This window comes from Mytilus edulis, unplaced genomic scaffold (genome assembly GCF_963676685.1).
Source record: "Mytilus edulis unplaced genomic scaffold, xbMytEdul2.2 SCAFFOLD_2050, whole genome shotgun sequence".
Lineage (NCBI taxonomy): Eukaryota > Metazoa > Mollusca > Bivalvia > Mytilida > Mytilidae > Mytilus > Mytilus edulis.
In genome coordinates, this window is record NW_027267381.1 from 1 (window position 1) to 18409 (window position 18409).

Sequence of the window (18409 nt, forward strand, 5' to 3'; positions counted from 1 at the left end):
GATGCTTTGGCTAAAACCCACGAAAGTGCAAATTCTGTAGCTAGTAAATAGGTAAGGTTGAAATCAAACATACATACATATACATATAGTAACCGCTTGGTGCATTCGTGAAAGAAAAAAATATCTACATGAAAAGAAATTAACCTTAAAACTTTTTTTTATTAGTATTTTAATTTTTGAAGAGTGTAAAAGGTGGCAAAAATTTGCGCCGCCCGGGAATCGAACCCGGGTCGCAAGAATGGGAATCTTGCATGATACCACTACACCAGCGGCGCTTCAATATGAAGAAGTGAATTTTATCTATTTCTATATATACGGGTACCCTGTGATACTGCAACTTGTCTACTGTTCACCACAAAATAAATCAACTTGTCATATACATCTAACATTCTTGCAACAGACCTGTAGTTGAATCGAGAAAAACTGTTACGGGCAATAGGAACAAAAATTTGTTAAAAGCAAGAAGTTTTGCGTAAAAAGGTGGCAAAATCTGCCCCCAGTGAGAGTCGAACTCACGACCCCTGGTTTACGAGACCAGTGCTCTAACCACTGAGCTATAGGGGCTTTGACGCATCTTTCGCTTAATGTAGTATATGTTCATCAGGCAAAATTTCTCTCTAAATTTGATGTAAAAAGCCAAATTCAGGATAGAATACTAGAAAACTCATTTTGTTCAGTTCCCTTTTAAAGGAAAGCATGTATTTAGCCAATCAAAGTAGTAATATGATGCTTTGGCTAAAACCCACGAAAGTGCAAATTCTGTAGCTAGTAAATAGGTAAGGTTGAAATCAAACATACATACATATACATATAGTAACCGCTTGGTGCATTCGTGAAAGAAAAAAATATCTACATGAAAAGAAATTAACCTTAAAACTTTTTTTTATTAGTATTTTAATTTTTGAAGAGTGTAAAAGGTGGCAAAAATTTGCGCCGCCCGGGAATCGAACCCGGGTCGCAAGAATGGGAATCTTGCATGATACCACTACACCAGCGGCGCTTCAATATGAAGAAGTGAATTTTATCTATTTCTATATATACGGGTACCCTGTGATACTGCAACTTGTCTACTGTTCACCACAAAATAAATCAACTTGTCATATACATCTAACATTCTTGCAACAGACCTGTAGTTGAATCGAGAAAAACTGTTACGGGCAATAGGAACAAAAATTTGTTAAAAGCAAGAAGTTTTGCGTAAAAAGGTGGCAAAATCTGCCCCCAGTGAGAGTCGAACTCACGACCCCTGGTTTACGAGACCAGTGCTCTAACCACTGAGCTATAGGGGCTTTGACGCATCTTTCGCTTAATGTAGTATATGTTCATCAGGCAAAATTTCTCTCTAAATTTGATGTAAAAAGCCAAATTCAGGATAGAATACTAGAAAACTCATTTTGTTCAGTTCCCTTTTAAAGGAAAGCATGTATTTAGCCAATCAAAGTAGTAATATGATGCTTTGGCTAAAACCCACGAAAGTGCAAATTCTGTAGCTAGTAAATAGGTAAGGTTGAAATCAAACATACATACATATACATATAGTAACCGCTTGGTGCATTCGTGAAAGAAAAAAATATCTACATGAAAAGAAATTAACCTTAAAACTTTTTTTTATTAGTATTTTAATTTTTGAAGAGTGTAAAAGGTGGCAAAAATTTGCGCCGCCCGGGAATCGAACCCGGGTCGCAAGAATGGGAATCTTGCATGATACCACTACACCAGCGGCGCTTCAATATGAAGAAGTGAATTTTATCTATTTCTATATATACGGGTACCCTGTGATACTGCAACTTGTCTACTGTTCACCACAAAATAAATCAACTTGTCATATACATCTAACATTCTTGCAACAGACCTGTAGTTGAATCGAGAAAAACTGTTACGGGCAATAGGAACAAAAATTTGTTAAAAGCAAGAAGTTTTGCGTAAAAAGGTGGCAAAATCTGCCCCCAGTGAGAGTCGAACTCACGACCCCTGGTTTACGAGACCAGTGCTCTAACCACTGAGCTATAGGGGCTTTGACGCATCTTTCGCTTAATGTAGTATATGTTCATCAGGCAAAATTTCTCTCTAAATTTGATGTAAAAAGCCAAATTCAGGATAGAATACTAGAAAACTCATTTTGTTCAGTTCCCTTTTAAAGGAAAGCATGTATTTAGCCAATCAAAGTAGTAATATGATGCTTTGGCTAAAACCCACGAAAGTGCAAATTCTGTAGCTAGTAAATAGGTAAGGTTGAAATCAAACATACATACATATACATATAGTAACCGCTTGGTGCATTCGTGAAAGAAAAAAATATCTACATGAAAAGAAATTAACCTTAAAACTTTTTTTTATTAGTATTTTAATTTTTGAAGAGTGTAAAAGGTGGCAAAAATTTGCGCCGCCCGGGAATCGAACCCGGGTCGCAAGAATGGGAATCTTGCATGATACCACTACACCAGCGGCGCTTCAATATGAAGAAGTGAATTTTATCTATTTCTATATATACGGGTACCCTGTGATACTGCAACTTGTCTACTGTTCACCACAAAATAAATCAACTTGTCATATACATCTAACATTCTTGCAACAGACCTGTAGTTGAATCGAGAAAAACTGTTACGGGCAATAGGAACAAAAATTTGTTAAAAGCAAGAAGTTTTGCGTAAAAAGGTGGCAAAATCTGCCCCCAGTGAGAGTCGAACTCACGACCCCTGGTTTACGAGACCAGTGCTCTAACCACTGAGCTATAGGGGCTTTGACGCATCTTTCGCTTAATGTAGTATATGTTCATCAGGCAAAATTTCTCTCTAAATTTGATGTAAAAAGCCAAATTCAGGATAGAATACTAGAAAACTCATTTTGTTCAGTTCCCTTTTAAAGGAAAGCATGTATTTAGCCAATCAAAGTAGTAATATGATGCTTTGGCTAAAACCCACGAAAGTGCAAATTCTGTAGCTAGTAAATAGGTAAGGTTGAAATCAAACATACATACATATACATATAGTAACCGCTTGGTGCATTCGTGAAAGAAAAAAATATCTACATGAAAAGAAATTAACCTTAAAACTTTTTTTTATTAGTATTTTAATTTTTGAAGAGTGTAAAAGGTGGCAAAAATTTGCGCCGCCCGGGAATCGAACCCGGGTCGCAAGAATGGGAATCTTGCATGATACCACTACACCAGCGGCGCTTCAATATGAAGAAGTGAATTTTATCTATTTCTATATATACGGGTACCCTGTGATACTGCAACTTGTCTACTGTTCACCACAAAATAAATCAACTTGTCATATACATCTAACATTCTTGCAACAGACCTGTAGTTGAATCGAGAAAAACTGTTACGGGCAATAGGAACAAAAATTTGTTAAAAGCAAGAAGTTTTGCGTAAAAAGGTGGCAAAATCTGCCCCCAGTGAGAGTCGAACTCACGACCCCTGGTTTACGAGACCAGTGCTCTAACCACTGAGCTATAGGGGCTTTGACGCATCTTTCGCTTAATGTAGTATATGTTCATCAGGCAAAATTTCTCTCTAAATTTGATGTAAAAAGCCAAATTCAGGATAGAATACTAGAAAACTCATTTTGTTCAGTTCCCTTTTAAAGGAAAGCATGTATTTAGCCAATCAAAGTAGTAATATGATGCTTTGGCTAAAACCCACGAAAGTGCAAATTCTGTAGCTAGTAAATAGGTAAGGTTGAAATCAAACATACATACATATACATATAGTAACCGCTTGGTGCATTCGTGAAAGAAAAAAATATCTACATGAAAAGAAATTAACCTTAAAACTTTTTTTTATTAGTATTTTAATTTTTGAAGAGTGTAAAAGGTGGCAAAAATTTGCGCCGCCCGGGAATCGAACCCGGGTCGCAAGAATGGGAATCTTGCATGATACCACTACACCAGCGGCGCTTCAATATGAAGAAGTGAATTTTATCTATTTCTATATATACGGGTACCCTGTGATACTGCAACTTGTCTACTGTTCACCACAAAATAAATCAACTTGTCATATACATCTAACATTCTTGCAACAGACCTGTAGTTGAATCGAGAAAAACTGTTACGGGCAATAGGAACAAAAATTTGTTAAAAGCAAGAAGTTTTGCGTAAAAAGGTGGCAAAATCTGCCCCCAGTGAGAGTCGAACTCACGACCCCTGGTTTACGAGACCAGTGCTCTAACCACTGAGCTATAGGGGCTTTGACGCATCTTTCGCTTAATGTAGTATATGTTCATCAGGCAAAATTTCTCTCTAAATTTGATGTAAAAAGCCAAATTCAGGATAGAATACTAGAAAACTCATTTTGTTCAGTTCCCTTTTAAAGGAAAGCATGTATTTAGCCAATCAAAGTAGTAATATGATGCTTTGGCTAAAACCCACGAAAGTGCAAATTCTGTAGCTAGTAAATAGGTAAGGTTGAAATCAAACATACATACATATACATATAGTAACCGCTTGGTGCATTCGTGAAAGAAAAAAATATCTACATGAAAAGAAATTAACCTTAAAACTTTTTTTTATTAGTATTTTAATTTTTGAAGAGTGTAAAAGGTGGCAAAAATTTGCGCCGCCCGGGAATGGAACCCGGGTAGCAAGAATGGGAATCTTGCATGATACCACTACACCAGCGGCGCTTCAATATGAAGAAGTGAATTTTATCTATTTCTATATATACGGGTACCCTGTGATACTGCAACTTGTCTACTGTTCACCACAAAATAAATCAACTTGTCATATACATCTAACATTCTTGCAACAGACCTGTAGTTGAATCGAGAAAAACTGTTACGGGCAATAGGAACAAAAATTTGTTAAAAGCAAGAAGTTTTGCGTAAAAAGGTGGCAAAATCTGCCCCCAGTGAGAGTCGAACTCACGACCCCTGGTTTACGAGACCAGTGCTCTAACCACTGAGCTATAGGGGCTTTGACGCATCTTTCGCTTAATGTAGTATATGTTCATCAGGCAAAATTTCTCTCTAAATTTGATGTAAAAAGCCAAATTCAGGATAGAATACTAGAAAACTCATTTTGTTCAGTTCCCTTTTAAAGGAAAGCATGTATTTAGCCAATCAAAGTAGTAATATGATGCTTTGGCTAAAACCCACGAAAGTGCAAATTCTGTAGCTAGTAAATAGGTAAGGTTGAAATCAAACATACATACATATACATATAGTAACCGCTTGGTGCATTCGTGAAAGAAAAAAATATCTACATGAAAAGAAATTAACCTTAAAACTTTTTTTTATTAGTATTTTAATTTTTGAAGAGTGTAAAAGGTGGCAAAAATTTGCGCCGCCCGGGAATCGAACCCGGGTCGCAAGAATGGGAATCTTGCATGATACCACTACACCAGCGGCGCTTCAATATGAAGAAGTGAATTTTATCTATTTCTATATATACGGGTACCCTGTGATACTGCAACTTGTCTACTGTTCACCACAAAATAAATCAACTTGTCATATACATCTAACATTCTTGCAACAGACCTGTAGTTGAATCGAGAAAAACTGTTACGGGCAATAGGAACAAAAATTTGTTAAAAGCAAGAAGTTTTGCGTAAAAAGGTGGCAAAATCTGCCCCCAGTGAGAGTCGAACTCACGACCCCTGGTTTACGAGACCAGTGCTCTAACCACTGAGCTATAGGGGCTTTGACGCATCTTTCGCTTAATGTAGTATATGTTCATCAGGCAAAATTTCTCTCTAAATTTGATGTAAAAAGCCAAATTCAGGATAGAATACTAGAAAACTCATTTTGTTCAGTTCCCTTTTAAAGGAAAGCATGTATTTAGCCAATCAAAGTAGTAATATGATGCTTTGGCTAAAACCCACGAAAGTGCAAATTCTGTAGCTAGTAAATAGGTAAGGTTGAAATCAAACATACATACATATACATATAGTAACCGCTTGGTGCATTCGTGAAAGAAAAAAATATCTACATGAAAAGAAATTAACCTTAAAACTTTTTTTTATTAGTATTTTAATTTTTGAAGAGTGTAAAAGGTGGCAAAAATTTGCGCCGCCCGGGAATGGAACCCGGGTAGCAAGAATGGGAATCTTGCATGATACCACTACACCAGCGGCGCTTCAATATGAAGAAGTGAATTTTATCTATTTCTATATATACGGGTACCCTGTGATACTGCAACTTGTCTACTGTTCACCACAAAATAAATCAACTTGTCATATACATCTAACATTCTTGCAACAGACCTGTAGTTGAATCGAGAAAAACTGTTACGGGCAATAGGAACAAAAATTTGTTAAAAGCAAGAAGTTTTGCGTAAAAAGGTGGCAAAATCTGCCCCCAGTGAGAGTCGAACTCACGACCCCTGGTTTACGAGACCAGTGCTCTAACCACTGAGCTATAGGGGCTTTGACGCATCTTTCGCTTAATGTAGTATATGTTCATCAGGCAAAATTTCTCTCTAAATTTGATGTAAAAAGCCAAATTCAGGATAGAATACTAGAAAACTCATTTTGTTCAGTTCCCTTTTAAAGGAAAGCATGTATTTAGCCAATCAAAGTAGTAATATGATGCTTTGGCTAAAACCCACGAAAGTGCAAATTCTGTAGCTAGTAAATAGGTAAGGTTGAAATCAAACATACATACATATACATATAGTAACCGCTTGGTGCATTCGTGAAAGAAAAAAATATCTACATGAAAAGAAATTAACCTTAAAACTTTTTTTTATTAGTATTTTAATTTTTGAAGAGTGTAAAAGGTGGCAAAAATTTGCGCCGCCCGGGAATCGAACCCGGGTCGCAAGAATGGGAATCTTGCATGATACCACTACACCAGCGGCGCTTCAATATGAAGAAGTGAATTTTATCTATTTCTATATATACGGGTACCCTGTGATACTGCAACTTGTCTACTGTTCACCACAAAATAAATCAACTTGTCATATACATCTAACATTCTTGCAACAGACCTGTAGTTGAATCGAGAAAAACTGTTACGGGCAATAGGAACAAAAATTTGTTAAAAGCAAGAAGTTTTGCGTAAAAAGGTGGCAAAATCTGCCCCCAGTGAGAGTCGAACTCACGACCCCTGGTTTACGAGACCAGTGCTCTAACCACTGAGCTATAGGGGCTTTGACGCATCTTTCGCTTAATGTAGTATATGTTCATCAGGCAAAATTTCTCTCTAAATTTGATGTAAAAAGCCAAATTCAGGATAGAATACTAGAAAACTCATTTTGTTCAGTTCCCTTTTAAAGGAAAGCATGTATTTAGCCAATCAAAGTAGTAATATGATGCTTTGGCTAAAACCCACGAAAGTGCAAATTCTGTAGCTAGTAAATAGGTAAGGTTGAAATCAAACATACATACATATACATATAGTAACCGCTTGGTGCATTCGTGAAAGAAAAAAATATCTACATGAAAAGAAATTAACCTTAAAACTTTTTTTTATTAGTATTTTAATTTTTGAAGAGTGTAAAAGGTGGCAAAAATTTGCGCCGCCCGGGAATCGAACCCGGGTCGCAAGAATGGGAATCTTGCATGATACCACTACACCAGCGGCGCTTCAATATGAAGAAGTGAATTTTATCTATTTCTATATATACGGGTACCCTGTGATACTGCAACTTGTCTACTGTTCACCACAAAATAAATCAACTTGTCATATACATCTAACATTCTTGCAACAGACCTGTAGTTGAATCGAGAAAAACTGTTACGGGCAATAGGAACAAAAATTTGTTAAAAGCAAGAAGTTTTGCGTAAAAAGGTGGCAAAATCTGCCCCCAGTGAGAGTCGAACTCACGACCCCTGGTTTACGAGACCAGTGCTCTAACCACTGAGCTATAGGGGCTTTGACGCATCTTTCGCTTAATGTAGTATATGTTCATCAGGCAAAATTTCTCTCTAAATTTGATGTAAAAAGCCAAATTCAGGATAGAATACTAGAAAACTCATTTTGTTCAGTTCCCTTTTAAAGGAAAGCATGTATTTAGCCAATCAAAGTAGTAATATGATGCTTTGGCTAAAACCCACGAAAGTGCAAATTCTGTAGCTAGTAAATAGGTAAGGTTGAAATCAAACATACATACATATACATATAGTAACCGCTTGGTGCATTCGTGAAAGAAAAAAATATCTACATGAAAAGAAATTAACCTTAAAACTTTTTTTTATTAGTATTTTAATTTTTGAAGAGTGTAAAAGGTGGCAAAAATTTGCGCCGCCCGGGAATCGAACCCGGGTCGCAAGAATGGGAATCTTGCATGATACCACTACACCAGCGGCGCTTCAATATGAAGAAGTGAATTTTATCTATTTCTATATATACGGGTACCCTGTGATACTGCAACTTGTCTACTGTTCACCACAAAATAAATCAACTTGTCATATACATCTAACATTCTTGCAACAGACCTGTAGTTGAATCGAGAAAAACTGTTACGGGCAATAGGAACAAAAATTTGTTAAAAGCAAGAAGTTTTGCGTAAAAAGGTGGCAAAATCTGCCCCCAGTGAGAGTCGAACTCACGACCCCTGGTTTACGAGACCAGTGCTCTAACCACTGAGCTATAGGGGCTTTGACGCATCTTTCGCTTAATGTAGTATATGTTCATCAGGCAAAATTTCTCTCTAAATTTGATGTAAAAAGCCAAATTCAGGATAGAATACTAGAAAACTCATTTTGTTCAGTTCCCTTTTAAAGGAAAGCATGTATTTAGCCAATCAAAGTAGTAATATGATGCTTTGGCTAAAACCCACGAAAGTGCAAATTCTGTAGCTAGTAAATAGGTAAGGTTGAAATCAAACATACATACATATACATATAGTAACCGCTTGGTGCATTCGTGAAAGAAAAAAATATCTACATGAAAAGAAATTAACCTTAAAACTTTTTTTTATTAGTATTTTAATTTTTGAAGAGTGTAAAAGGTGGCAAAAATTTGCGCCGCCCGGGAATCGAACCCGGGTCGCAAGAATGGGAATCTTGCATGATACCACTACACCAGCGGCGCTTCAATATGAAGAAGTGAATTTTATCTATTTCTATATATACGGGTACCCTGTGATACTGCAACTTGTCTACTGTTCACCACAAAATAAATCAACTTGTCATATACATCTAACATTCTTGCAACAGACCTGTAGTTGAATCGAGAAAAACTGTTACGGGCAATAGGAACAAAAATTTGTTAAAAGCAAGAAGTTTTGCGTAAAAAGGTGGCAAAATCTGCCCCCAGTGAGAGTCGAACTCACGACCCCTGGTTTACGAGACCAGTGCTCTAACCACTGAGCTATAGGGGCTTTGACGCATCTTTCGCTTAATGTAGTATATGTTCATCAGGCAAAATTTCTCTCTAAATTTGATGTAAAAAGCCAAATTCAGGATAGAATACTAGAAAACTCATTTTGTTCAGTTCCCTTTTAAAGGAAAGCATGTATTTAGCCAATCAAAGTAGTAATATGATGCTTTGGCTAAAACCCACGAAAGTGCAAATTCTGTAGCTAGTAAATAGGTAAGGTTGAAATCAAACATACATACATATACATATAGTAACCGCTTGGTGCATTCGTGAAAGAAAAAAATATCTACATGAAAAGAAATTAACCTTAAAACTTTTTTTTATTAGTATTTTAATTTTTGAAGAGTGTAAAAGGTGGCAAAAATTTGCGCCGCCCGGGAATCGAACCCGGGTCGCAAGAATGGGAATCTTGCATGATACCACTACACCAGCGGCGCTTCAATACGAAGAAGTGAATTTTATCTATTTCTATATATACGGGTACCCTGTGATACTGCAACTTGTCTACTGTTCACCACAAAATAAATCAACTTGTCATATACATCTAACATTCTTGCAACAGACCTGTAGTTGAATCGAGAAAAACTGTTACGGGCAATAGGAACAAAAATTTGTTAAAAGCAAGAAGTTTTGCGTAAAAAGGTGGCAAAATCTGCCCCCAGTGAGAGTCGAACTCACGACCCCTGGTTTACGAGACCAGTGCTCTAACCACTGAGCTATAGGGGCTTTGACGCATCTTTCGCTTAATGTAGTATATGTTCATCAGGCAAAATTTCTCTCTAAATTTGATGTAAAAAGCCAAATTCAGGATAGAATACTAGAAAACTCATTTTGTTCAGTTCCCTTTTAAAGGAAAGCATGTATTTAGCCAATCAAAGTAGTAATATGATGCTTTGGCTAAAACCCACGAAAGTGCAAATTCTGTAGCTAGTAAATAGGTAAGGTTGAAATCAAACATACATACATATACATATAGTAACCGCTTGGTGCATTCGTGAAAGAAAAAAATATCTACATGAAAAGAAATTAACTTTAAAACTTTTTTTTATTAGTATTTTAATTTTTGAAGAGTGTAAAAGGTGGCAAAAATTTGCGCCGCCCGGGAAGCGAACCCGGGTCGCAAGAATGGGAATCTTGCATGATACCACTACACCAGCGGCGCTTCAATATGAAGAAGTGAATTTTATCTATTTCTATATATACGGGTACCCTGTGATACTGCAACTTGTCTACTGTTCACCACAAAATAAATCAACTTGTCATATACATCTAACATTCTTGCAACAGACCTGTAGTTGAATCGAGAAAAACTGTTACGGGCAATAGGAACAAAAAATTGTTAAAAGCAAGAAGTTTTGCGTAAAAAGGTGGCAAAATCTGCCCCCAGTGAGAGTCGAACTCACGACCCCTGGTTTACGAGACCAGTGCTCTAACCACTGAGCTATAGGGGCTTTGACGCATCTTTCGCTTAATGTAGTATATGTTCATCAGGCAAAATTTCTCTCTAAATTTGATGTAAAAAGCCAAATTCAGGATAGAATACTAGAAAACTCATTTTGTTCAGTTCCCTTTTAAAGGAAAGCATGTATTTAGCCAATCAAAGTAGTAATATGATGCTTTGGCTAAAACCCACGAAAGTGCAAATTCTGTAGCTAGTAAATAGGTAAGGTTGAAATCAAACATACATACATATACATATAGTAACCGCTTGGTGCATTCGTGAAAGAAAAAAATATCTACATGAAAAGAAATTAACCTTAAAACTTTTTTTTATTAGTATTTTAATTTTTGAAGAGTGTAAAAGGTGGCAAAAATTTGCGCCGCCCGGGAATCGAACCCGGGTCGCAAGAATGGGAATCTTGCATGATACCACTACACCAGCGGCGCTTCAATATGAAGAAGTGAATTTTATCTATTTCTATATATACGGGTACCCTGTGATACTGCAACTTGTCTACTGTTCACCACAAAATAAATCAACTTGTCATATACATCTAACATTCTTGCAACAGACCTGTAGTTGAATCGAGAAAAACTGTTACGGGCAATAGGAACAAAAATTTGTTAAAAGCAAGAAGTTTTGCGTAAAAAGGTGGCAAAATCTGCCCCCAGTGAGAGTCGAACTCACGACCCCTGGTTTACGAGACCAGTGCTCTAACCACTGAGCTATAGGGGCTTTGACGCATCTTTCGCTTAATGTAGTATATGTTCATCAGGCAAAATTTCTCTCTAAATTTGATGTAAAAAGCCAAATTCAGGATAGAATACTAGAAAACTCATTTTGTTCAGTTCCCTTTTAAAGGAAAGCATGTATTTAGCCAATCAAAGTAGTAATATGATGCTTTGGCTAAAACCCACGAAAGTGCAAATTCTGTAGCTAGTAAATAGGTAAGGTTGAAATCAAACATACATACATATACATATAGTAACCGCTTGGTGCATTCGTGAAAGAAAAAAATATCTACATGAAAAGAAATTAACCTTAAAACTTTTTTTTATTAGTATTTTAATTTTTGAAGAGTGTAAAAGGTGGCAAAAATTTGCGCCGCCCGGGAATCGAACCCGGGTCGCAAGAATGGGAATCTTGCATGATACCACTACACCAGCGGCGCTTCAATATGAAGAAGTGAATTTTATCTATTTCTATATATACGGGTACCCTGTGATACTGCAACTTGTCTACTGTTCACCACAAAATAAATCAACTTGTCATATACATCTAACATTCTTGCAACAGACCTGTAGTTGAATCGAGAAAAACTGTTACGGGCAATAGGAACAAAAATTTGTTAAAAGCAAGAAGTTTTGCGTAAAAAGGTGGCAAAATCTGCCCCCAGTGAGAGTCGAACTCACGACCCCTGGTTTACGAGACCAGTGCTCTAACCACTGAGCTATAGGGGCTTTGACGCATCTTTCGCTTAATGTAGTATATGTTCATCAGGCAAAATTTCTCTCTAAATTTGATGTAAAAAGCCAAATTCAGGATAGAATACTAGAAAACTCATTTTGTTCAGTTCCCTTTTAAAGGAAAGCATGTATTTAGCCAATCAAAGTAGTAATATGATGCTTTGGCTAAAACCCACGAAAGTGCAAATTCTGTAGCTAGTAAATAGGTAAGGTTGAAATCAAACATACATACATATACATATAGTAACCGCTTGGTGCATTCGTGAAAGAAAAAAATATCTACATGAAAAGAAATTAACCTTAAAACTTTTTTTTATTAGTATTTTAATTTTTGAAGAGTGTAAAAGGTGGCAAAAATTTGCGCCGCCCGGGAATCGAACCCGGGTCGCAAGAATGGGAATCTTGCATGATACCACTACACCAGCGGCGCTTCAATACGAAGAAGTGAATTTTATCTATTTCTATATATACGGGTACCCTGTGATACTGCAACTTGTCTACTGTTCACCACAAAATAAATCAACTTGTCATATACATCTAACATTCTTGCAACAGACCTGTAGTTGAATCGAGAAAAACTGTTACGGGCAATAGGAACAAAAATTTGTTAAAAGCAAGAAGTTTTGCGTAAAAAGGTGGCAAAATCTGCCCCCAGTGAGAGTCGAACTCACGACCCCTGGTTTACGAGACCAGTGCTCTAACCACTGAGCTATAGGGGCTTTGACGCATCTTTCGCTTAATGTAGTATATGTTCATCAGGCAAAATTTCTCTCTAAATTTGATGTAAAAAGCCAAATTCAGGATAGAATACTAGAAAACTCATTTTGTTCAGTTCCCTTTTAAAGGAAAGCATGTATTTAGCCAATCAAAGTAGTAATATGATGCTTTGGCTAAAACCCACGAAAGTGCAAATTCTGTAGCTAGTAAATAGGTAAGGTTGAAATCAAACATACATACATATACATATAGTAACCGCTTGGTGCATTCGTGAAAGAAAAAAATATCTACATGAAAAGAAATTAACTTTAAAACTTTTTTTTATTAGTATTTTAATTTTTGAAGAGTGTAAAAGGTGGCAAAAATTTGCGCCGCCCGGGAAGCGAACCCGGGTCGCAAGAATGGGAATCTTGCATGATACCACTACACCAGCGGCGCTTCAATATGAAGAAGTGAATTTTATCTATTTCTATATATACGGGTACCCTGTGATACTGCAACTTGTCTACTGTTCACCACAAAATAAATCAACTTGTCATATACATCTAACATTCTTGCAACAGACCTGTAGTTGAATCGAGAAAAACTGTTACGGGCAATAGGAACAAAAATTTGTTAAAAGCAAGAAGTTTTGCGTAAAAAGGTGGCAAAATCTGCCCCCAGTGAGAGTCGAACTCACGACCCCTGGTTTACGAGACCAGTGCTCTAACCACTGAGCTATAGGGGCTTTGACGCATCTTTCGCTTAATGTAGTATATGTTCATCAGGCAAAATTTCTCTCTAAATTTGATGTAAAAAGCCAAATTCAGGATAGAATACTAGAAAACTCATTTTGTTCAGTTCCCTTTTAAAGGAAAGCATGTATTTAGCCAATCAAAGTAGTAATATGATGCTTTGGCTAAAACCCACGAAAGTGCAAATTCTGTAGCTAGTAAATAGGTAAGGTTGAAATCAAACATACATACATATACATATAGTAACCGCTTGGTGCATTCGTGAAAGAAAAAAATATCTACATGAAAAGAAATTAACCTTAAAACTTTTTTTTATTAGTATTTTAATTTTTGAAGAGTGTAAAAGGTGGCAAAAATTTGCGCCGCCCGGGAATCGAACCCGGGTCGCAAGAATGGGAATCTTGCATGATACCACTACACCAGCGGCGCTTCAATATGAAGAAGTGAATTTTATCTATTTCTATATATACGGGTACCCTGTGATACTGCAACTTGTCTACTGTTCACCACAAAATAAATCAACTTGTCATATACATCTAACATTCTTGCAACAGACCTGTAGTTGAATCGAGAAAAACTGTTACGGGCAATAGGAACAAAAATTTGTTAAAAGCAAGAAGTTTTGCGTAAAAAGGTGGCAAAATCTGCCCCCAGTGAGAGTCGAACTCACGACCCCTGGTTTACGAGACCAGTGCTCTAACCACTGAGCTATAGGGGCTTTGACGCATCTTTCGCTTAATGTAGTATATGTTCATCAGGCAAAATTTCTCTCTAAATTTGATGTAAAAAGCCAAATTCAGGATAGAATACTAGAAAACTCATTTTGTTCAGTTCCCTTTTAAAGGAAAGCATGTATTTAGCCAATCAAAGTAGTAATATGATGCTTTGGCTAGAACCCACGAAAGTGCAAATTCTGTAGCTAGTAAATAGGTAAGGTTGAAATCAAACATACATACATATACATATAGTAACCGCTTGGTGCATTCGTGAAAGAAAAAAATATCTACATGAAAAGAAATTAACCTTAAAACTTTTTTTTATTAGTATTTTAATTTTTGAAGAGTGTAAAAGGTGGCAAAAATTTGCGCCGCCCGGGAATCGAACCCGGGTCGCAAGAATGGGAATCTTGCATGATACCACTACACCAGCGGCGCTTCAATATGAAGAAGTGAATTTTATCTATTTCTATATATACGGGTACCCTGTGATACTGCAACTTGTCTACTGTTCACCACAAAATAAATCAACTTGTCATATACATCTAACATTCTTGCAACAGACCTGTAGTTGAATCGAGAAAAACTGTTACGGGCAATAGGAACAAAAATTTGTTAAAAGCAAGAAGTTTTGCGTAAAAAGGTGGCAAAATCTGCCCCCAGTGAGAGTCGAACTCACGACCCCTGGTTTACGAGACCAGTGCTCTAACCACTGAGCTATAGGGGCTTTGACGCATCTTTCGCTTAATGTAGTATATGTTCATCAGGCAAAATTTCTCTCTAAATTTGATGTAAAAAGCCAAATTCAGGATAGAATACTAGAAAACTCATTTTGTTCAGTTCCCTTTTAAAGGAAAGCATGTATTTAGCCAATCAAAGTAGTAATATGATGCTTTGGCTAAAACCCACGAAAGTGCAAATTCTGTAGCTAGTAAATAGGTAAGGTTGAAATCAAACATACATACATATACATATAGTAACCGCTTGGTGCATTCGTGAAAGAAAAAAATATCTACATGAAAAGAAATTAACCTTAAAACTTTTTTTTATTAGTATTTTAATTTTTGAAGAGTGTAAAAGGTGGCAAAAATTTGCGCCGCCCGGGAATCGAACCCGGGTCGCAAGAATGGGAATCTTGCATGATACCACTACACCAGCGGCGCTTCAATATGAAGAAGTGAATTTTATCTATTTCTATATATACGGGTACCCTGTGATACTGCAACTTGTCTACTGTTCACCACAAAATAAATCAACTTGTCATATACATCTAACATTCTTGCAACAGACCTGTAGTTGAATCGAGAAAAACTGTTACGGGCAATAGGAACAAAAATTTGTTAAAAGCAAGAAGTTTTGCGTAAAAAGGTGGCAAAATCTGCCCCCAGTGAGAGTCGAACTCACGACCCCTGGTTTACGAGACCAGTGCTCTAACCACTGAGCTATAGGGGCTTTGACGCATCTTTCGCTTAATGTAGTATATGTTCATCAGGCAAAATTTCTCTCTAAATTTGATGTAAAAAGCCAAATTCAGGATAGAATACTAGAAAACTCATTTTGTTCAGTTCCCTTTTAAAGGAAAGCATGTATTTAGCCAATCAAAGTAGTAATATGATGCTTTGGCTAAAACCCACGAAAGTGCAAATTCTGTAGCTAGTAAATAGGTAAGGTTGAAATCAAACATACATACATATACATATAGTAACCGCTTGGTGCATTCGTGAAAGAAAAAAATATCTACATGAAAAGAAATTAACCTTAAAACTTTTTTTTATTAGTATTTTAATTTTTGAAGAGTGTAAAAGGTGGCAAAAATTTGCGCCGCCCGGGAATCGAACCCGGGTCGCAAGAATGGGAATCTTGCATGATACCACTACACCAGCGGCGCTTCAATATGAAGAAGTGAATTTTATCTATTTCTATATATACGGGTACCCTGTGATACTGCAACTTGTCTACTGTTCACCACAAAATAAATCAACTTGTCATATACATCTAACATTCTTGCAACAGACCTGTAGTTGAATCGAGAAAAACTGTTACGGGCAATAGGAACAAAAATTTGTTAAAAGCAAGAAGTTTTGCGTAAAAAGGTGGCAAAATCTGCCCCCAGTGAGAGTCGAACTCACGACCCCTGGTTTACGAGACCAGTGCTCTAACCACTGAGCTATAGGGGCTTTGACGCATCTTTCGCTTAATGTAGTATATGTTCATCAGGCAAAATTTCTCTCTAAATTTGATGTAAAAAGCCAAATTCAGGATAGAATACTAGAAAACTCATTTTGTTCAGTTCCCTTTTAAAGGAAAGCATGTATTTAGCCAATCAAAGTAGTAATATGATGCTTTGGCTAAAACCCACGAAAGTGCAAATTCTGTAGCTAGTAAATAGGTAAGGTTGAAATCAAACATACATACATATACATATAGTAACCGCTTGGTGCATTCGTGAAAGAAAAAAATATCTACATGAAAAGAAATTAACCTTAAAACTTTTTTTTATTAGTATTTTAATTTTTGAAGAGTGTAAAAGGTGGCAAAAATTTGCGCCGCCCGGGAATCGAACCCGGGTCGCAAGAATGGGAATCTTGCATGATACCACTACACCAGCGGCGCTTCAATATGAAGAAGTGAATTTTATCTATTTCTATATATACGGGTACCCTGTGATACTGCAACTTGTCTACTGTTCACCACAAAATAAATCAACTTGTCATATACATCTAACATTCTTGCAACAGACCTGTAGTTGAATCGAGAAAAACTGTTACGGGCAATAGGAACAAAAATTTGTTAAAAGCAAGAAGTTTTGCGTAAAAAGGTGGCAAAATCTGCCCCCAGTGAGAGTCGAACTCACGACCCCTGGTTTACGAGACCAGTGCTCTAACCACTGAGCTATAGGGGCTTTGACGCATCTTTCGCTTAATGTAGTATATGTTCATCAGGCAAAATTTCTCTCTAAATTTGATGTAAAAAGCCAAATTCAGGATAGAATACTAGAAAACTCATTTTGTTCAGTTCCCTTTTAAAGGAAAGCATGTATTTAGCCAATCAAAGTAGTAATATGATGCTTTGGCTAAAACCCACGAAAGTGCAAATTCTGTAGCTAGTAAATAGGTAAGGTTGAAATCAAACATACATACATATACATATAGTAACCGCTTGGTGCATTCGTGAAAGAAAAAAATATCTACATGAAAAGAAATTAACCTTAAAACTTTTTTTTATTAGTATTTTAATTTTTGAAGAGTGTAAAAGGTGGCAAAAATTTGCGCCGCCCGGGAATCGAACCCGGGTCGCAAGAATGGGAATCTTGCATGATACCACTACACCAGCGGCGCTTCAATATGAAGAAGTGAATTTTATCTATTTCTATATATACGGGTACCCTGTGATACTGCAACTTGTCTACTGTTCACCACAAAATAAATCAACTTGTCATATACATCTAACATTCTTGCAACAGACCTGTAGTTGAATCGAGAAAAACTGTTACGGGCAATAGGAACAAAAATTTGTTAAAAGCAAGAAGTTTTGCGTAAAAAGGTGGCAAAATCTGCCCCCAGTGAGAGTCGAACTCACGACCCCTGGTTTACGAGACCAGTGCTCTAACCACTGAGCTATAGGGGCTTTGACGCATCTTTCGCTTAATGTAGTATATGTTCATCAGGCAAAATTTCTCTCTAAATTTGATGTAAAAAGCCAAATTCAGGATAGAATACTAGAAAACTCATTTTGTTCAGTTCCCTTTTAAAGGAAAGCATGTATTTAGCCAATCAAAGTAGTAATATGATGCTTTGGCTAAAACCCACGAAAGTGCAAATTCTGTAGCTAGTAAATAGGTAAGGTTGAAATCAAACATACATACATATACATATAGTAACCGCTTGGTGCATTCGTGAAAGAAAAAAATATCTACATGAAAAGAAATTAACCTTAAAACTTTTTTTTATTAGTATTTTAATTTTTGAAGAGTGTAAAAGGTGGCAAAAATTTGCGCCGCCCGGGAATCGAACCCGGGTCGCAAGAATGGGAATCTTGCATGATACCACTACACCAGCGGCGCTTCAATATG

At 36.7% G+C, this 18409-nt stretch overlaps 47 non-coding genes across 47 annotated transcripts; all 47 read right to left on the minus strand.

Moving 5' to 3' along the window:
* Window positions 1-204: 204 nt before the first annotated feature.
* On the minus strand, window positions 205-275 carry Trnag-ccc (transfer RNA glycine (anticodon CCC)). Its single transcript has one exon. It is a non-coding gene; the product is annotated as a tRNA-Gly (tRNA).
* A 216-nt stretch (window positions 276-491) lies between these two features.
* On the minus strand, window positions 492-564 carry Trnat-cgu (transfer RNA threonine (anticodon CGU)). The gene has a single exon. It is a non-coding gene; the product is annotated as a tRNA-Thr (tRNA).
* A 365-nt stretch (window positions 565-929) lies between these two features.
* On the minus strand, window positions 930-1000 carry Trnag-ccc (transfer RNA glycine (anticodon CCC)). The gene has a single exon. It is a non-coding gene; the product is annotated as a tRNA-Gly (tRNA).
* A 216-nt stretch (window positions 1001-1216) lies between these two features.
* On the minus strand, window positions 1217-1289 carry Trnat-cgu (transfer RNA threonine (anticodon CGU)). Its single transcript has one exon. It is a non-coding gene; the product is annotated as a tRNA-Thr (tRNA).
* A 365-nt stretch (window positions 1290-1654) lies between these two features.
* Window positions 1655-1725, minus strand: Trnag-ccc (transfer RNA glycine (anticodon CCC)). Its single transcript has one exon. It is a non-coding gene; the product is annotated as a tRNA-Gly (tRNA).
* A 216-nt stretch (window positions 1726-1941) lies between these two features.
* On the minus strand, window positions 1942-2014 carry Trnat-cgu (transfer RNA threonine (anticodon CGU)). The gene has a single exon. It is a non-coding gene; the product is annotated as a tRNA-Thr (tRNA).
* A 365-nt stretch (window positions 2015-2379) lies between these two features.
* Trnag-ccc (transfer RNA glycine (anticodon CCC)) lies at window positions 2380-2450 on the minus strand. Its single transcript has one exon. It is a non-coding gene; the product is annotated as a tRNA-Gly (tRNA).
* Window positions 2451-2666: 216 nt separating this feature from the next.
* Trnat-cgu (transfer RNA threonine (anticodon CGU)) lies at window positions 2667-2739 on the minus strand. Its single transcript has one exon. It is a non-coding gene; the product is annotated as a tRNA-Thr (tRNA).
* Window positions 2740-3104: 365 nt separating this feature from the next.
* Trnag-ccc (transfer RNA glycine (anticodon CCC)) lies at window positions 3105-3175 on the minus strand. Its single transcript has one exon. It is a non-coding gene; the product is annotated as a tRNA-Gly (tRNA).
* A 216-nt stretch (window positions 3176-3391) lies between these two features.
* Window positions 3392-3464, minus strand: Trnat-cgu (transfer RNA threonine (anticodon CGU)). Its single transcript has one exon. It is a non-coding gene; the product is annotated as a tRNA-Thr (tRNA).
* Window positions 3465-3829: 365 nt separating this feature from the next.
* Window positions 3830-3900, minus strand: Trnag-ccc (transfer RNA glycine (anticodon CCC)). Its single transcript has one exon. It is a non-coding gene; the product is annotated as a tRNA-Gly (tRNA).
* A 216-nt stretch (window positions 3901-4116) lies between these two features.
* Trnat-cgu (transfer RNA threonine (anticodon CGU)) lies at window positions 4117-4189 on the minus strand. Its single transcript has one exon. It is a non-coding gene; the product is annotated as a tRNA-Thr (tRNA).
* Window positions 4190-4841: 652 nt separating this feature from the next.
* On the minus strand, window positions 4842-4914 carry Trnat-cgu (transfer RNA threonine (anticodon CGU)). The gene has a single exon. It is a non-coding gene; the product is annotated as a tRNA-Thr (tRNA).
* Window positions 4915-5279: 365 nt separating this feature from the next.
* On the minus strand, window positions 5280-5350 carry Trnag-ccc (transfer RNA glycine (anticodon CCC)). The gene has a single exon. It is a non-coding gene; the product is annotated as a tRNA-Gly (tRNA).
* A 216-nt stretch (window positions 5351-5566) lies between these two features.
* Trnat-cgu (transfer RNA threonine (anticodon CGU)) lies at window positions 5567-5639 on the minus strand. Its single transcript has one exon. It is a non-coding gene; the product is annotated as a tRNA-Thr (tRNA).
* Window positions 5640-6291: 652 nt separating this feature from the next.
* On the minus strand, window positions 6292-6364 carry Trnat-cgu (transfer RNA threonine (anticodon CGU)). Its single transcript has one exon. It is a non-coding gene; the product is annotated as a tRNA-Thr (tRNA).
* A 365-nt stretch (window positions 6365-6729) lies between these two features.
* Window positions 6730-6800, minus strand: Trnag-ccc (transfer RNA glycine (anticodon CCC)). The gene has a single exon. It is a non-coding gene; the product is annotated as a tRNA-Gly (tRNA).
* A 216-nt stretch (window positions 6801-7016) lies between these two features.
* On the minus strand, window positions 7017-7089 carry Trnat-cgu (transfer RNA threonine (anticodon CGU)). The gene has a single exon. It is a non-coding gene; the product is annotated as a tRNA-Thr (tRNA).
* Window positions 7090-7454: 365 nt separating this feature from the next.
* Window positions 7455-7525, minus strand: Trnag-ccc (transfer RNA glycine (anticodon CCC)). Its single transcript has one exon. It is a non-coding gene; the product is annotated as a tRNA-Gly (tRNA).
* Window positions 7526-7741: 216 nt separating this feature from the next.
* On the minus strand, window positions 7742-7814 carry Trnat-cgu (transfer RNA threonine (anticodon CGU)). The gene has a single exon. It is a non-coding gene; the product is annotated as a tRNA-Thr (tRNA).
* A 365-nt stretch (window positions 7815-8179) lies between these two features.
* Trnag-ccc (transfer RNA glycine (anticodon CCC)) lies at window positions 8180-8250 on the minus strand. The gene has a single exon. It is a non-coding gene; the product is annotated as a tRNA-Gly (tRNA).
* A 216-nt stretch (window positions 8251-8466) lies between these two features.
* On the minus strand, window positions 8467-8539 carry Trnat-cgu (transfer RNA threonine (anticodon CGU)). The gene has a single exon. It is a non-coding gene; the product is annotated as a tRNA-Thr (tRNA).
* Window positions 8540-8904: 365 nt separating this feature from the next.
* Window positions 8905-8975, minus strand: Trnag-ccc (transfer RNA glycine (anticodon CCC)). Its single transcript has one exon. It is a non-coding gene; the product is annotated as a tRNA-Gly (tRNA).
* A 216-nt stretch (window positions 8976-9191) lies between these two features.
* On the minus strand, window positions 9192-9264 carry Trnat-cgu (transfer RNA threonine (anticodon CGU)). The gene has a single exon. It is a non-coding gene; the product is annotated as a tRNA-Thr (tRNA).
* A 365-nt stretch (window positions 9265-9629) lies between these two features.
* Trnag-ccc (transfer RNA glycine (anticodon CCC)) lies at window positions 9630-9700 on the minus strand. The gene has a single exon. It is a non-coding gene; the product is annotated as a tRNA-Gly (tRNA).
* A 216-nt stretch (window positions 9701-9916) lies between these two features.
* Window positions 9917-9989, minus strand: Trnat-cgu (transfer RNA threonine (anticodon CGU)). Its single transcript has one exon. It is a non-coding gene; the product is annotated as a tRNA-Thr (tRNA).
* Window positions 9990-10641: 652 nt separating this feature from the next.
* Window positions 10642-10714, minus strand: Trnat-cgu (transfer RNA threonine (anticodon CGU)). The gene has a single exon. It is a non-coding gene; the product is annotated as a tRNA-Thr (tRNA).
* A 365-nt stretch (window positions 10715-11079) lies between these two features.
* On the minus strand, window positions 11080-11150 carry Trnag-ccc (transfer RNA glycine (anticodon CCC)). Its single transcript has one exon. It is a non-coding gene; the product is annotated as a tRNA-Gly (tRNA).
* Window positions 11151-11366: 216 nt separating this feature from the next.
* Window positions 11367-11439, minus strand: Trnat-cgu (transfer RNA threonine (anticodon CGU)). The gene has a single exon. It is a non-coding gene; the product is annotated as a tRNA-Thr (tRNA).
* A 365-nt stretch (window positions 11440-11804) lies between these two features.
* Trnag-ccc (transfer RNA glycine (anticodon CCC)) lies at window positions 11805-11875 on the minus strand. Its single transcript has one exon. It is a non-coding gene; the product is annotated as a tRNA-Gly (tRNA).
* A 216-nt stretch (window positions 11876-12091) lies between these two features.
* On the minus strand, window positions 12092-12164 carry Trnat-cgu (transfer RNA threonine (anticodon CGU)). Its single transcript has one exon. It is a non-coding gene; the product is annotated as a tRNA-Thr (tRNA).
* Window positions 12165-12529: 365 nt separating this feature from the next.
* On the minus strand, window positions 12530-12600 carry Trnag-ccc (transfer RNA glycine (anticodon CCC)). Its single transcript has one exon. It is a non-coding gene; the product is annotated as a tRNA-Gly (tRNA).
* Window positions 12601-12816: 216 nt separating this feature from the next.
* On the minus strand, window positions 12817-12889 carry Trnat-cgu (transfer RNA threonine (anticodon CGU)). Its single transcript has one exon. It is a non-coding gene; the product is annotated as a tRNA-Thr (tRNA).
* Window positions 12890-13541: 652 nt separating this feature from the next.
* Window positions 13542-13614, minus strand: Trnat-cgu (transfer RNA threonine (anticodon CGU)). The gene has a single exon. It is a non-coding gene; the product is annotated as a tRNA-Thr (tRNA).
* A 365-nt stretch (window positions 13615-13979) lies between these two features.
* Window positions 13980-14050, minus strand: Trnag-ccc (transfer RNA glycine (anticodon CCC)). The gene has a single exon. It is a non-coding gene; the product is annotated as a tRNA-Gly (tRNA).
* A 216-nt stretch (window positions 14051-14266) lies between these two features.
* Trnat-cgu (transfer RNA threonine (anticodon CGU)) lies at window positions 14267-14339 on the minus strand. Its single transcript has one exon. It is a non-coding gene; the product is annotated as a tRNA-Thr (tRNA).
* A 365-nt stretch (window positions 14340-14704) lies between these two features.
* Trnag-ccc (transfer RNA glycine (anticodon CCC)) lies at window positions 14705-14775 on the minus strand. The gene has a single exon. It is a non-coding gene; the product is annotated as a tRNA-Gly (tRNA).
* A 216-nt stretch (window positions 14776-14991) lies between these two features.
* Window positions 14992-15064, minus strand: Trnat-cgu (transfer RNA threonine (anticodon CGU)). Its single transcript has one exon. It is a non-coding gene; the product is annotated as a tRNA-Thr (tRNA).
* A 365-nt stretch (window positions 15065-15429) lies between these two features.
* Trnag-ccc (transfer RNA glycine (anticodon CCC)) lies at window positions 15430-15500 on the minus strand. Its single transcript has one exon. It is a non-coding gene; the product is annotated as a tRNA-Gly (tRNA).
* A 216-nt stretch (window positions 15501-15716) lies between these two features.
* On the minus strand, window positions 15717-15789 carry Trnat-cgu (transfer RNA threonine (anticodon CGU)). The gene has a single exon. It is a non-coding gene; the product is annotated as a tRNA-Thr (tRNA).
* Window positions 15790-16154: 365 nt separating this feature from the next.
* Trnag-ccc (transfer RNA glycine (anticodon CCC)) lies at window positions 16155-16225 on the minus strand. Its single transcript has one exon. It is a non-coding gene; the product is annotated as a tRNA-Gly (tRNA).
* A 216-nt stretch (window positions 16226-16441) lies between these two features.
* On the minus strand, window positions 16442-16514 carry Trnat-cgu (transfer RNA threonine (anticodon CGU)). Its single transcript has one exon. It is a non-coding gene; the product is annotated as a tRNA-Thr (tRNA).
* A 365-nt stretch (window positions 16515-16879) lies between these two features.
* Trnag-ccc (transfer RNA glycine (anticodon CCC)) lies at window positions 16880-16950 on the minus strand. The gene has a single exon. It is a non-coding gene; the product is annotated as a tRNA-Gly (tRNA).
* A 216-nt stretch (window positions 16951-17166) lies between these two features.
* Trnat-cgu (transfer RNA threonine (anticodon CGU)) lies at window positions 17167-17239 on the minus strand. The gene has a single exon. It is a non-coding gene; the product is annotated as a tRNA-Thr (tRNA).
* Window positions 17240-17604: 365 nt separating this feature from the next.
* On the minus strand, window positions 17605-17675 carry Trnag-ccc (transfer RNA glycine (anticodon CCC)). The gene has a single exon. It is a non-coding gene; the product is annotated as a tRNA-Gly (tRNA).
* A 216-nt stretch (window positions 17676-17891) lies between these two features.
* Trnat-cgu (transfer RNA threonine (anticodon CGU)) lies at window positions 17892-17964 on the minus strand. The gene has a single exon. It is a non-coding gene; the product is annotated as a tRNA-Thr (tRNA).
* Window positions 17965-18329: 365 nt separating this feature from the next.
* Trnag-ccc (transfer RNA glycine (anticodon CCC)) lies at window positions 18330-18400 on the minus strand. The gene has a single exon. It is a non-coding gene; the product is annotated as a tRNA-Gly (tRNA).
* Between the last annotated feature and the right edge of the window lie 9 nt (window positions 18401-18409).